The 12,878-nt window shown below is 46.4% G+C and overlaps 1 protein-coding gene across 2 annotated transcripts in view; it reads right to left on the bottom strand.

The window, feature by feature from the left end:
* The window catches only part of LOC147999624 (uncharacterized), a 113,255-nt gene that overhangs the window by 95,677 nt on the left and 4,700 nt on the right, over nucleotides 1–12,878 (bottom strand). Inside the window, exons 2-3 of one of the 2 annotated variants that reach the window (XR_015643686.1) lie at nucleotides 9,378–9,490; nucleotides 1,878–3,514 (exon numbers count right to left, since the gene is read on the bottom strand). The gene's annotated coding sequence lies outside the window, so the exon portion shown is untranslated. Of the gene's footprint in view, nucleotides 1–1,877; nucleotides 3,515–9,377; nucleotides 9,491–12,878 lie in introns of those variants that run through there. The other variant, XM_087595366.1, reaches the window with a different exon arrangement.

Genomic DNA, 12,878 nt, shown 5'->3' with positions numbered 1-12,878 from the left:
CATGTTGCACAGCACAGACTACTACCTCTCCTGGTTTCACCACCCACCTCTCCCATAGTTACTTCACTTATGGAAGGTCTCAGCCTATAGCTGAGCCCTCTCCCACATGACTCAGGCTATAGTTCTCTGTGATGTTACTACCCACACCACTATTCCTACAATGGGGGTCTCCCAGTGCCTAGACCTCTTCCTGCAGGTTTCCAGCTCGCACTGGTTCCTCAGTCACAGAAGTCTGCTCCCATGCTTGATATCCACTTGATATCACTCTTCCCATGTTTGGCCTCTTCTCGTGGATCTCAGTGCTGAGCATTCCACTGTGTCCCTCTCACCTGTGTCTTTCCAGCTTGCTCTCCAGACCTCCAACTCTCCTTCTTCCTCCAGCCTGGATGAATACCCATTGATTCTGCCCCATGACCAGACTGTAAACCTTGAAGATATCTTCAGTCTTCTCTCTCCTGCTCTAACTGATGAGCAACCTCCAACCTTCAAAGCTGGGCTGAGTTTGTGGCGCTCTGGGGCAAGGTGACCCCCTGTCTACCTCTAGCATTCACTTGTGTGGTGAAAGATTCCATTTGTGTACATGTGTGTGAGCACACACACATAAATAAAAAGTAAAAAAAAAAAGACCTAAATGAAAGATAAAATATTTAGTCGATGGAAGACTACATATATGATATTTCTTTATGGCTATACTGGAACTGAAGTTTTCTACCTTCTGCTGATGATATCATTGTAATGAATTAGCCCCGTATTCATGATTAGGATGGTAAAGATAAATCCATTGTGTTGCTAGTCATTAAAACATGTATCATGTGCCAATGATATACAATATTAACAATGGAAATAACAATGTTTCTGATTTATGTGTTTACTATAAGTTTCTTGATCTTCTTTTCTTTTTCCTGAAACAAGGTATCACTATGCAGCTCAGACTGGCCTTGCCCTCCTGACCTACCTAGCGACTGACTTGCAGGTGTATGCCACCACACCCAACTTTCATCGCTGTCTTAGCAATGCCCTGGCTTATAGAGAACAAGGCTTGTTATAAAACGGAACGGGATGTGACACTGGCGGCAGTTTCATTGTCTTTCGGCTGACTGGGTTGATGAACCTGCACCCTCTAGGATGCTCACCCAGTAACAAGCTCCCCTAACAGCATGGTCGGAGGGTGCGGCTAGCATCCAGCAGGGCACAGCTGTATTCTAATGCCGAATTAGATTTGTTTTCTGAAGAAGTCCTTTCTCTGGACCCCCACATCAGACAGGAGTGCAGTTGCCCTTATGGCTTAAGGTTCATCAGCTTGGTAATAACATTACAGAGGCTTAGAAGTTGAATTGAAAAGCTTCATCAATTTTGCTGTGCTCCACAGTGGTTTACTTAGCACCATGAGTCATCTTTTGTTGAAGGTATGAAAGTGCCTGCTCACAAACACCCACGCGCCCACCTGGGCCTCTTGACTCATGATCACTACCAGGAGACTTGTTACCGTAATCTACAGCTGTTGACTTAGTAGGTTATCTGCTCCCTACTTTATTTATGGGTTTTTTTTTTTCTAGAAAAGTCATCTATGTCCTAACTCTAAAGGACACACTACCTGATAAAATTTCAAACTGGAGCTGAAGAGATGACTCAGAGGGTAAAAGCATTTGCTGCTCTTCCAGAAGACTGGTGTTTGGGGTCCCAAGACCAACATTTCTAACTCCCTCCCGCTCTAGAGAGATCAGACACCCTCTTCTGGCCTTCAGGGGCACTTGAACATGCACACAACCTCTGCACACATACGTACACATAAATGAATTTAAAGTCAATCTCTAAAAATAATTTAGACTATCTCAGTTTACCAAGTAGATACAAACTGAGAAAGAAATAAAAGCATTAAAGAACCGTCATCTGTTCACAGGAAACTTCAGAGCTGGGAACTAACAAGCCACAGGAAGTCCTGTTTTGGTCAAAGGATCTTTAGGAAAGATGAAGAAGTAAGGAATGAAGGTTGAGCCCTCGGGATTCCATCATGGGACATAAAATAAAATTATTCAACACGAAGAACTGACTAACAGGAATCAGCTGGTGGGAGCCTTTATTTTTATTGGCCACACTCGGGATCAAAACCAGGGCCTCGCACGTGCAAGGCAAGCCCTCTCCCACTGAGCCGCATCCTCAGCTCTCTTTCACGGTTTGTTGTGAGACAGGGTCTCACTAAGCTGCCCAGGGTTACCTTGAGCTCACTCTGAGGCTCAGGAAGCCCTGAAGCTTGTGGTCTCTCTGCCCTGTACGGCCAGGATCTTAACCACCTCCGGGAAACTGTAAAGCGCTCAATTTATTTCTGAATAGTCAGAGTATTGAAACACAAATGAGAAGGGGGTCAGCTGCTCGACTTCCTCAGACTGGTGCACCCTAGGGCCCAGCACCATTCACTTTATGTCACGCAGACACTGGCATGGCTGCCCTTTCCCTGTTCCTTTGACTGACTGCGAGGTGAATTAAGACAGTGGCTCCCAGCATACACTGCTGCCAGGAGACTTCCTCCCCAGCTGGGTCCTTTCTTACCACCCATCATCAGACACCCCCTTTCTCCAAAACAACACCTAGCCACCCACCCCACCCCCCAAGACTCCAAATCTTTAAAGATTAGGAAAAGGAATAAGAAGATAGATGGAAAATATTGACAGAAAAACCAAACTTGGTCTTACAGTGTGAGAAACATGGTTTTTGACCAGCATGACCTGAGGTCTCTGAGCCAGACATCCAGGAAGTAGAAGGAACTTCGGCTTTTCAGGAAGCTGCCCAGCTCTACCTCAGAATGAAAGACTCTCTCTTCCAATCCCATCCCTCTTACTTTGGTCTGTTTGTTTATAACAGAGCTTGGGTATGCTGCCCAAGCTGGCTTCAAACTGTCAATCCTCCTGCCTCAGGCTTTTGAGTGCTGGTGACAGGCATGGGCCCCACATGAGGCTTCGTTCCCTTTATTTATAATAAGATGTCCTCCTGTTGAAAGGATGCTACTTCTGGGGATACTGTGGGAGGACTGAGGATGAGCAAAAGTATGATGCGGGGTCAGGAGGCTTTGTCCTTCCTCCTGTCTGGCCTCTACACACAGATGTTCATCACCCACATGGTAACGGTGGCTGCTGGAATCCCTTAATTAGAAAAATCATAGTGCTCCCTGTGTTGACAGAAGATGAGGCAGATGTGTGGACTATGCCCAGCACACTGGTGATCTGCCTACAATCAGTACAAACATGGTGGCACCTGTCAAGGCCACTCTGGGGTGCAGCTCCGGGTATCTGCTTAGGAGTCTGGGGGACAGTGTCAAGCCAACTATAATCCTGAACTCCCAGAGGCTAAGTCCACATATCTTTAAACTGTGTCTTCACTGAGTGTCCATGAACATACCAGACTCCAGGGAACCGCTTGCTCTGCTTCTACGAAATCATCCACCCCTGGACAGTATGGCGTTCGTAGGATCCTTCACTGCTCCCAGATTCAAGGTCAGCTTTAACATCTTAGCAGCATCCTTGTATTAAAGTAAAACACAGAGAGAGTTGGTCCCTACGCTCTACATCAGGAGTATCGGTGGCATACAGCCACCTTGAGCCAAAGGAGAAGACACTATGCATGAGAGCAAAGAAAGGCAAGGCTTGAGGCTAGACTTCCTCTTGTCTTCTCAGAAACGGGGGATGAGCCTGGGAGAAAGCACAGGTTTATTGCTCTAGAATAGACATTTGTCTAAGAGCAGAATCTATGGTCTAGTTAAAGTATCATCCAGAGAAACGTCTGCTAACAGATGTAAAATGGACAAGTAAACCAGTGGGACACATAATTGTCTACGAAGAGTTCGGCTAAGGAGACTGGGAAAGGATACTGAACAAGCGAGGCAGGGGCTCCGGCCCTCAAATGGATGGGTTTGATTCTAGCTCCATTTTGATCCCTGGTAATCGGGCAGAGCAGGAACACGAATCTGTGAAATCTGTACCTAGGAGACATCGCCTTCACATGCAAAACACTGCAGTTGTCTGCTTCTTCTAGATCATCCCATCTCAAAAAAGCACTTTGGTTTTGTACACCCAGTTGTGGTAGAACAGAACTACAGAGAGTTTAGAAAGCCCCCAACTGACACCAGCCAAGCTGATAAAACTACAATTAAAACCCGACAGGAGTCAATGGTTTCATTGAGTAGATAAAAGGATGTTGTTCATAGGCAGGAGCCGGGTCCAGACGAGGGCAAGTTGACTACAGAAACCAGTCATGGGAACTCTAAGGATCATGGGGGACTTCGAGGATTCTGAAAGACTGAATCGGCTGAGGGTCAAGGTCGTATTGCTAGCAGAATGAACAGAACACGCTTCCTGGGAGTAAAGGAAAGGACTTAACAGCCCAGCAAGCTGCAGAACGCCCCACCACAAAGGCATCCAATCCATTATGCGGAGAGTCAGACATGGGAAGTGAAGCCAGAAGCCAGACGGTTACCATTTTCATGCCACAAAACCAGATGCCTTGGCCGGAGACCAGTACTTTCTTCCTAAGTGGCTCAGCCAGGGCAGGAAGGACCGATACCACCCCTATCAAGGGTTCACAGATCATTTAAGTGAGCCCTTCAGAGGGCAGGCATAGCCATGATTACAGACCTCCATGGTCTTCCCAGGGGGGAGAAGCACACCGGCCTTGAACCTTAGCAGTTAGTGTTGGTTAGCACTGCCCAGCGCAGGTTACAAAGCACAGGGAAGAATTCTTTGGAGCACATTAAACAATAGTCATTTACAAATGCATGCTATAATTGCTGACGATTGCGCTGGTCTGGGAAATGGTTTTCCTCTCAGTGGATGCTAGCCTGATCCCTCTGCTGAGGTTGGGAATGTGGGTATTCTCATAACTGGTTAGGAACAAGGAGGCACTCATGCACAGCCCACAGATACCTCAGCTGTTAGGAAGTGAGTCTGTCGATAAGAAATATATACTGAGGGGCCCAAGGTGTGGCTCCCTTGATAGACTGCTCCCCTAGCATGCACAAAGTGCTGGGTTCAGTTCCCAGGGTGGCAATATATGCCTACAATTCAGGAGGTAGAGGCAGGAGGGTCAGGAGCATCCTGACAAGGTCATCCTTGTCTGCATAACAAGTTTAAGGGCAGAGGTCAGTCAGCATTAGATAAGGCCCTGCCTCAGACAAACAAACAAAACAAACAAACAAAAGGGATTGAGAACCACCAGAATGGGCAAGGCATCATGGGAGAAAGATCTTCAAAGTAGACGAAGCTTTGGGAAGTGTGCCAGGGATTTTGCACACAGTGCCCAAGAGGTTTTAAGCTGTTTTAAGCTTTCTTCAGAACTAGACAGTGATGCCTCGAAAGATGGGTGATCTCCCAGCTACCTGTCCTTCCTGTATACCTGACCTCTGTATGCTCAGCTGTTAAAATGGAATTGCAGATGCCTGTCCTAAGGACACATGGCAGATATGAATCCCGGTCATTCTCCTGAAACACAGGGTCACATAGGTCCTATTGACCAGCATGGGTGGTACATGGGATGGTCCTATGTTCCAAGGGACTGGCAAGCCCCCTTGTTTGAAAGTTTGTAGACTGTAGGTTATGAGAGAAGAGGCACCTGGGCAGGGCCTAGGAGGGGAAGTGGGGTTTGCCTGGGTGGAGGGATGGCTAACTACATAGCAGGTAATGAACAAAGGCTTTGAGGCAGGAAAAGACAGCACTTTAATCATAAACTGCCAACAGTTTACTAAGCATGATGGGCTGGGAAGAAGCTAAAGATACATGAAGAGTTCTTTACCCTCAGGGTTCTATTGGGTCATAGACTTGGGGTGTCCATTAGGAAAATGGATGCAGACAGGGGTATGCAGAAGGACTGCTGGAAAAGAGGCAGGAAGACAGGGAGGCTATATCACACACACACACACACACACACACACACACACACACACACACACACTCATGCACCCACATGAAAATACATATGTGTGAGCATATACACATTCGAGAGCACACATGCGCAGGCAGGGTTGATGTAAAAGCAAGAACAGAATTCTCACTTTGCGCCACTCTTAAGGTGAGCTTCAATCTACTTTAATCAGTTCACTGCGTCAGAGAATTTCCAGGAACTAAACTTGATAAAAGGCAAGGACTCACTGTGTGCCAATAATTAAATTTGTATTCAACAAGTACAAAAGAACGGCCGCGTGCACGGGGAGAAGCTGCTTGACTCAGACCCACTGGAGTTTAGTTCTCACAGTCTAGAAATGTGAGGCTAGGCTGTGAACTTTGGGAAAAGCGAAATTCAGTGTCTAAATTATGAAATTAGTCATATGTTCAGAAAGCAATGGGTCAGTTCTGTTTGGGGTCTTGGAGTCCATTTTCCTCATGAACATAATCTTGTAAACAGATAAAGATCAAGTTCTTAGCTTATAAAAGTCTTCAAATCACCATGTATTTATTCTGCACTGGCAAGCAGGAGAGTTGAGCGATCCTTTCATAGTCACACTAGTAAGAAACAATAAAGTAAATTTGAAAATAGAGATAAAGCAGGTTTAGTTACAGACTAAGGGATTGATAATTTGTAACGATTCCAACGAGACTACGGGATCTGTGAGCTTTGTTCTACTTTTGTCAAATTTAACTTTTGTAATGTGTGATTTTTGTCCTTCATTCATTAGACATAACTTAGGTATCGATAGCTGGATGTTGACTCATGGATAAGAACTTTAGTGCAAATATACAGTTTTTTAATTCAAGGAAAAAACCAGCACATGACCATTACTAATGTGGGCAGTCAGTTAACAAATCTTGAGAGATGACCACATTAACCCTATCATCCCTCTGCATGTCTGCTTGTAGGTAGCCCTTGCACCTCAGAAATGGAATAAAGAAATGTTACTGAGGAGATAATCAACTGGGAAAAAGAAAAACGGGAAAGAAAATCAATCTCTCTCTCTCTCTCTCTCTCTCTCTCTCTCTCTCTCTCCCAGTCTGTGTGTATGTGTATGTGCATATGCATGTACATGTGCATGTGCACACACACACACACACACACACAGGTGCACATGTGTGTACACTTGGTCTTCACTGCTGTAATACAGTGCCTGAGACTGGCTCAATTATAAAGAACAGAAGTTACCTACTTACTACAGATCCAGAGGCTACCAAATCCAGGATCAAGGTGCAGGTAGGTTTGGTTGTCTAATGCTGGCTACTCTCTGCTTTCATGATACTTAGGAGTTAGATGCAGGATAGAGTTGTTTGGGTCATCCTCAACTAAATAACTGGTTTGAGGCCAGTTATGGGATTCCTAGAGCTCACTAGCCAAACAGCCTAATCAAATCTGTGATTTCCAGGTACAGTGAGAGACCTTGTCTATAAACAAACAAACAAACTGTAGAGGTGGCTCAGCAGCTAAGAGCACTGGCTGTTCTGTCAGAGGACTGGGATTCAAGTCCCAGCACACGCATGGCAACACAAGGCAGTCTCTGACCACAGTTCCAAGAAATCTGACACCCTCGCATAGACACACATGCTGGCAAAACACCGATGCACGTAAAATAAAAATAAGTAAAATCATTAAAAATTTAAAATATATTTTGAAAATACAAACAATCAACAAGACCCAAACAGATATGGGCTACTGAAATCCAGATGTAGAGAACTTATTCCTGTGGTAACTAAAGGTACTTGATAACTAAGCGGAACTTAGTTACTTTTAATTAGTTACTTAGTTACTTAGTTAGTTACCAAGTACTTAGGTACTTTCCAGATAGATGCTTATTTATAGCTCATCTTAAGTTCCTAGCACAGGAGAAGACATTTCATGGAAGGTGTGCTGGACAGCTTAGAAGAGTCTCGGTGAGCTGTCCACGCCAGCCTGGGGGCATGTCTATGGGGACCGAGTCCACTGTGGGTCCTGAACTATGTAACAGTGGAGAAATCAAGCTGAACACAGGAGAGTCAGCATGCTCAGAATGAGTTCTCTTGCTCCTCACAGCAGGTACCATGTGACCCGAGCTCAGCCTACATTGTTTCAGTTCCTGTCTTGACTTCCCTGTTCTGATGGACTGTAACCCAAAGACAGTAAGCTAAAATAGCGCTCATCTTCCATCAAACCGCTTTTAGTTGGAATATTTTACCATGAAAACTGGAACAGACGGTGCTCTAGTCAGCCAGGGCTGCTATGACAAAACGCTGCAGCCTGGTTGATTGAACAAGAGAAATTTATTTCTCACAGTTCTTAAGACTGGAGGTTTCTAACATGGGTATCAGAAAGTTTTGTTTCCCCTGGGGTCTACATCCCTTGGCTCAATGTCTCCCGCTGTGTCCTCATGTGGCCTTTTTCTCTGTGAGCCTGTGAAGGCACAGTCGCCTGAGCTCTGTCCTTTTGCAAGAACATGGTTCTGGGGACAGGGGAGATGGTTCCCCTAGTGAAGTCCTTGCCACACGAGTGCAAGGGCCTGAGCCTCTCACTAGCACCACATAAACAGCTGCATGTAGCAGTAGGCACCTGTAGTCCCGGCACCGGGAAGGCAGAGGTTGGAAGATCCTTGGGGCTCTCTGTCCAGACAAACTCACTGACTCAGTGAACTCCATGTTCAATGAGAGACAGTCTCAGAAAATAAGTAAAAAGAGATTGAGGAAGACACATGATGTCAACCTCTGGCCTCCACGCACATACACATAGGTATGTGCACATGCACACAAACAAAAGAACACTGTAGGGTGAGCATTAGTTAACCATATGGACTTTGTTAACCTCAGTGACCTAGTAACATCTCTACTGACAAATATAATCTCATTCTGAGGTGTCTTGGGGTTAGGACTTCAACAAATGGATGTTGCCAGGGGACACGACTTAGCCAACAAAGGATCTTAGGAGAAGCCAAGGCTAATGTGATTGTCCTCCTGGATGAAAGTACAAGTGTCATCTGCAAATGGGACTCTCTGTGGCCTAGACACGACACCAGCACCCATGTGAATGTGCCTCTGAGTGCTTAGAGGTATGAATGTGTGTGTGTGTGTGTGTGTGTGTGTGTGTGTGTGTGTAGTGTTCAGATGTAGGCCAGAGGTCGTCACTGAATATCTTTCTGCATTATTCTCCATCTTGTTTATTGGACGCTCAAACAGGTGCAAACCAATTTGGCTATGGCTGCCCAGTGAACTCCAGGGACCTGCCTGTCCTCACCTTCACCTTCACATGTTGCGGTTACAAGAGTGCACAACTATGTGTGTCCCTTACAAGGAAGGGCTCTGGGATCTAACTCAGGTCCTCATACTTGGCAGGTAGATGTCTTATCAACCAAGTCATTGCCCCATTCATGGAGATATTTTTTGTCCCCGGTTTTAGGGAAGGGAAGTGAGAATCCTCCCCCTCCTGCCCCTGTCACCTACAGGATAAGAGGCTGCTAGTACCAGGTGGTGATGAGTCGGCCTTGGGTCCTCCTGGGTTGATTTGTGGTAAGCGGTTGTCATGGCGGCTTCATACTGTGATTTGGAGGTCGTCACTGTGAAGGCAATGTACGGAGATGGCTTCAGAAAGTAGAAATTACTATAAATAAGGTGGTGTTTAGATGTTTTTAATTTTATGAGGCTCATTGTGTCATGGTCAAATGAAAACCTTGGCATTTGGGCAGGAAGCGTGTGGCTGGTGGGGTGGGTGGATGCCCAGTCTGCCTGCTGACCTGAGGCAAAGCCACTCAGCAGTCTCCAGCCAACTACAAAAAAAGATTCTCAGGCCAGGACACGATGGCCCCTTCCTCCCTGAAGCTCTCTACCTCCTACTTCCTCAGCTGCTGATGGGGCTAAGAGAGGAGTAACATCCCATGTGGGAAGGAGGGGGTCTTCTAGGCCTGGGGATAAGTGGTGCTGTGTGTGTGTGTGTGTGTGTGTGTGTGTGTGTATGTGGTGTGTGTATGTGTGTGTCTCTGTGTGTTTGTGCATGTGGTGTGTATGTATGTAGTGGGGGGGTCTGTGTGTCTGTGTCTGTGTATGTGCCTGAGTGTGTGTGTGTGTGTGTGGTATGTGTATATGTAGTGGAGGGTCTGTGTATGTGTCTCTGTGTGTGTCTGTGTAATGTGGTATGTGTATGTGTGTATCTGTGTGTGTTTGTGCATGTAGTATGTATCTGTGTGTGTGTGTGTGTACGTAGTGGGTGGGGTCTCTGTGTGTCTGTGTAAGTACCTGTGTGTATGTGTGTGTAGTGTGTGTGTATGTAGTAGGGGGTCTGTGTAAGTATCTGTATATGTGTCTGTGTGTATATGTGTGTGCATGTGGTATATGTTCATATCTATGTGTGTGTGTCTGTATGTGTATACACATGTAGTTTGTGTGTGTGTCTCTGTGTTTGTGTATGTGGTGTGTGTATGTATATGCATGTGGTATGTATCTGTGTGTGTGCCTGTATATGTGTGTATGTGCATGTAGTATATGTGTGTGCATATATGTGCTTGCATGTGGTTTGTGTGTGTCTATGTGTATATATATATATGTCTGTATGTGTGCCTGTGTATGTGTGTATACATGTATAGTGTCTGTGTGTGTGCCTGTGTGTCTATGTTTATGTTCATGTGTAGTATGTGCATCTGTGTGTCATGTGTGTGCATGTGTAGTGTATGTGTGTATGTCTGTCTGTATGTATGTGTGTCTGTGTCTGTGAGTGTGCCTCTGTGTCTGTGTCTCTGGGTATATGTGTACATGTGGTGTGTGTGTATATGTGTAGTGGGAGGATCTGTGTATGTATGTGCCTGTGTGTATACATGCATGTGTAGTGTCTATGTGTGTGCCTGTATGCATGTATACATGTGTGCTGTGTGCATGTGAGTGTGACTGTGCACATGCATGTGGAGGCCAAAGGACAACCTTGGACATTATTCTTCAGACATTTTAACACATTAGACATTTTTAGGTTTTTTGAGACACTGTATCTCTCACTGGTTTAGAGCTTGCCAAGTAGGTAAGGCCAGCTGGCCAGGAACCCCCAGGGCTTGGCCTGTCTCTGCCTCCCCATAGCTGGGATTGCACATTTGGCCACTGTGCTTGTGTCCTCATGCTTGGCCATAAGTAACTGAGCTGTGTCCCCAGCACAGGCAATGGTTCCAATTAGATGAGGTCAGCGGAATGCACTGTCCTTCCTGAGAGGCCCTGAGTCCTGAGGAGTCAAAGGAACCTTCTGATGTCATTAAGGCTGAACTGAGTTGTGAAGGTCCAAAGTTCTGGGTGAGGTTTGCAAGAGTCAGAAGGGTTCCTGGAGGTGGGTCTTTATGTCTGACCCCAAAACCAACCCATAAAAAGTTGGGAGTTGTGTATATCCCCACTCCTCAATATCACGTGAAGTACAGAGTGAAACAGAGAGACAGGTATGCTGGTTGGGAAATGGCACTTCTGGTCTGCCTGCCCAACTATAGCATGGGTTCCGCACCTGATGTTGGACAGGTAAGGCATACCCGTCTGTGGAGGACGATAGCAGCTACCTTCTGGGGGCACAGGGAGGAATCTACCAATGTGGGCTGAGAACAGTGCAGGATATGGGACAAAGGAGGCTTGTCCAGCATGCGGTGAACAAAGACTCCTTTGGAATTTTCACTGAGTTGTTAAGGGAGAGAAGGAGGAAGAGAAGAGGTGGACAGGCAGGCAGGCAGGCAGGCAGGCAGACAGACAGACAGACAGACAGACAGACAGACAGACAGAGATTGTATAGACCTCCTTGTTAATGACATGAAGCTTGGGAAAAGTACATGGGTTTCCTGAAGTGCTACTCAACAATTTATAATACCAAACACTCTCTTTCCCTAAGTGGCCAGACATTACTCTACAGACTACACATCTTCCTCTTCCTCTTCCTCCTCCTCCTCCTCCTCCTCCTCCTCCTCCTCCTCCTCCTCCTCCTCCTCCTCTAAAGATAATGCCCTTCTTTCCCTCTTTCTGAAGCTCCATGCCCTGGGGAATTGCAGGAAGTTGTGCACAGTCTGGCTCAGTCCCATCTCCATCTCCTCTGCTTTGATGTGGAGTCAGTTAATCAACGTAGCCCAGGCCTTGACGGAGACCAATCACCAGAATCCTTTCCTCTGCCCCAGCACTGGCCCGAGGAATTCTGGGTTCATCTTTGCTGATGTTCAAGAGATATACCCAGGGCCTGCAGAGGGCCTCCTGGACTGCCAGTCTAGCAGAATTGGTGAGCTCCAGGTTCGACAAAAGAGTGTCTTGAAATATAAGGAGAGGAGCTGGAGAGGTCTCCGAGGTTAGACGTGCTTGCTATGCTTCCAGAAGAAGCCAGTTTGGTTCCCAGCACCGGTGTCAGGTGGCTTATGACCGCCTGTAACCCTAGCCCCAGGCAATCGACTGTGTGCACACAGATGTACAAATGAAAATAAAATCTTTTTTTTTTTTAAATAGCAACGAGGTGAAGAGATAGAAGAGGGTGCCTGACACCCGCCATGGACGCACGGCTCTCCTACCTCCATCTTGTGCTTCCAAGGCAGACCTCTCATGTCTGCCGTTCTAACAGTGACAATAGCCTGAGAGCACTCTTCCCGTATCCCTTACCGCAGTTCTGACTTGGCCCTAAGTCAGGACCTCTCTGAGAGCATGCCATAGGCATGGTGCAGTCTTCCCCTAACGCATACGAGGGGTGTTCTGGTTTGGTTCTGCTGCTGTATTAAAACACCCTGACAAAGAGCAACTTAGGAGAGGAAAAAGGTTTGTTCTAATTTACATTTTCAGGTCGCCGTTCACCACTGACAGAAGTCAGGGCAGGAACTCAAAGCAGGAACCGGGAGGCAGGAACCGTGGGGGAGTCCTGCCTGCTCCTTCACTCTTTGGTTTACTCACTCATTTTATTTTACAGCCCATGACCACCTTCCCGTCCAGGGACCTCCTGCAGCAATGATTAATTCA

Source organism: Rattus norvegicus, chromosome 19 (genome assembly GCF_021556685.1).
Source record: "Rattus norvegicus strain SHRSP/BbbUtx chromosome 19, alternate assembly SHRSP_T2T, whole genome shotgun sequence".
Classification (NCBI taxonomy): domain Eukaryota; kingdom Metazoa; phylum Chordata; class Mammalia; order Rodentia; family Muridae; genus Rattus; species Rattus norvegicus.
The sequence above is the reverse complement of the archived record's forward strand: the minus strand, read 5'-3'. Positions and strand labels throughout refer to the sequence as shown.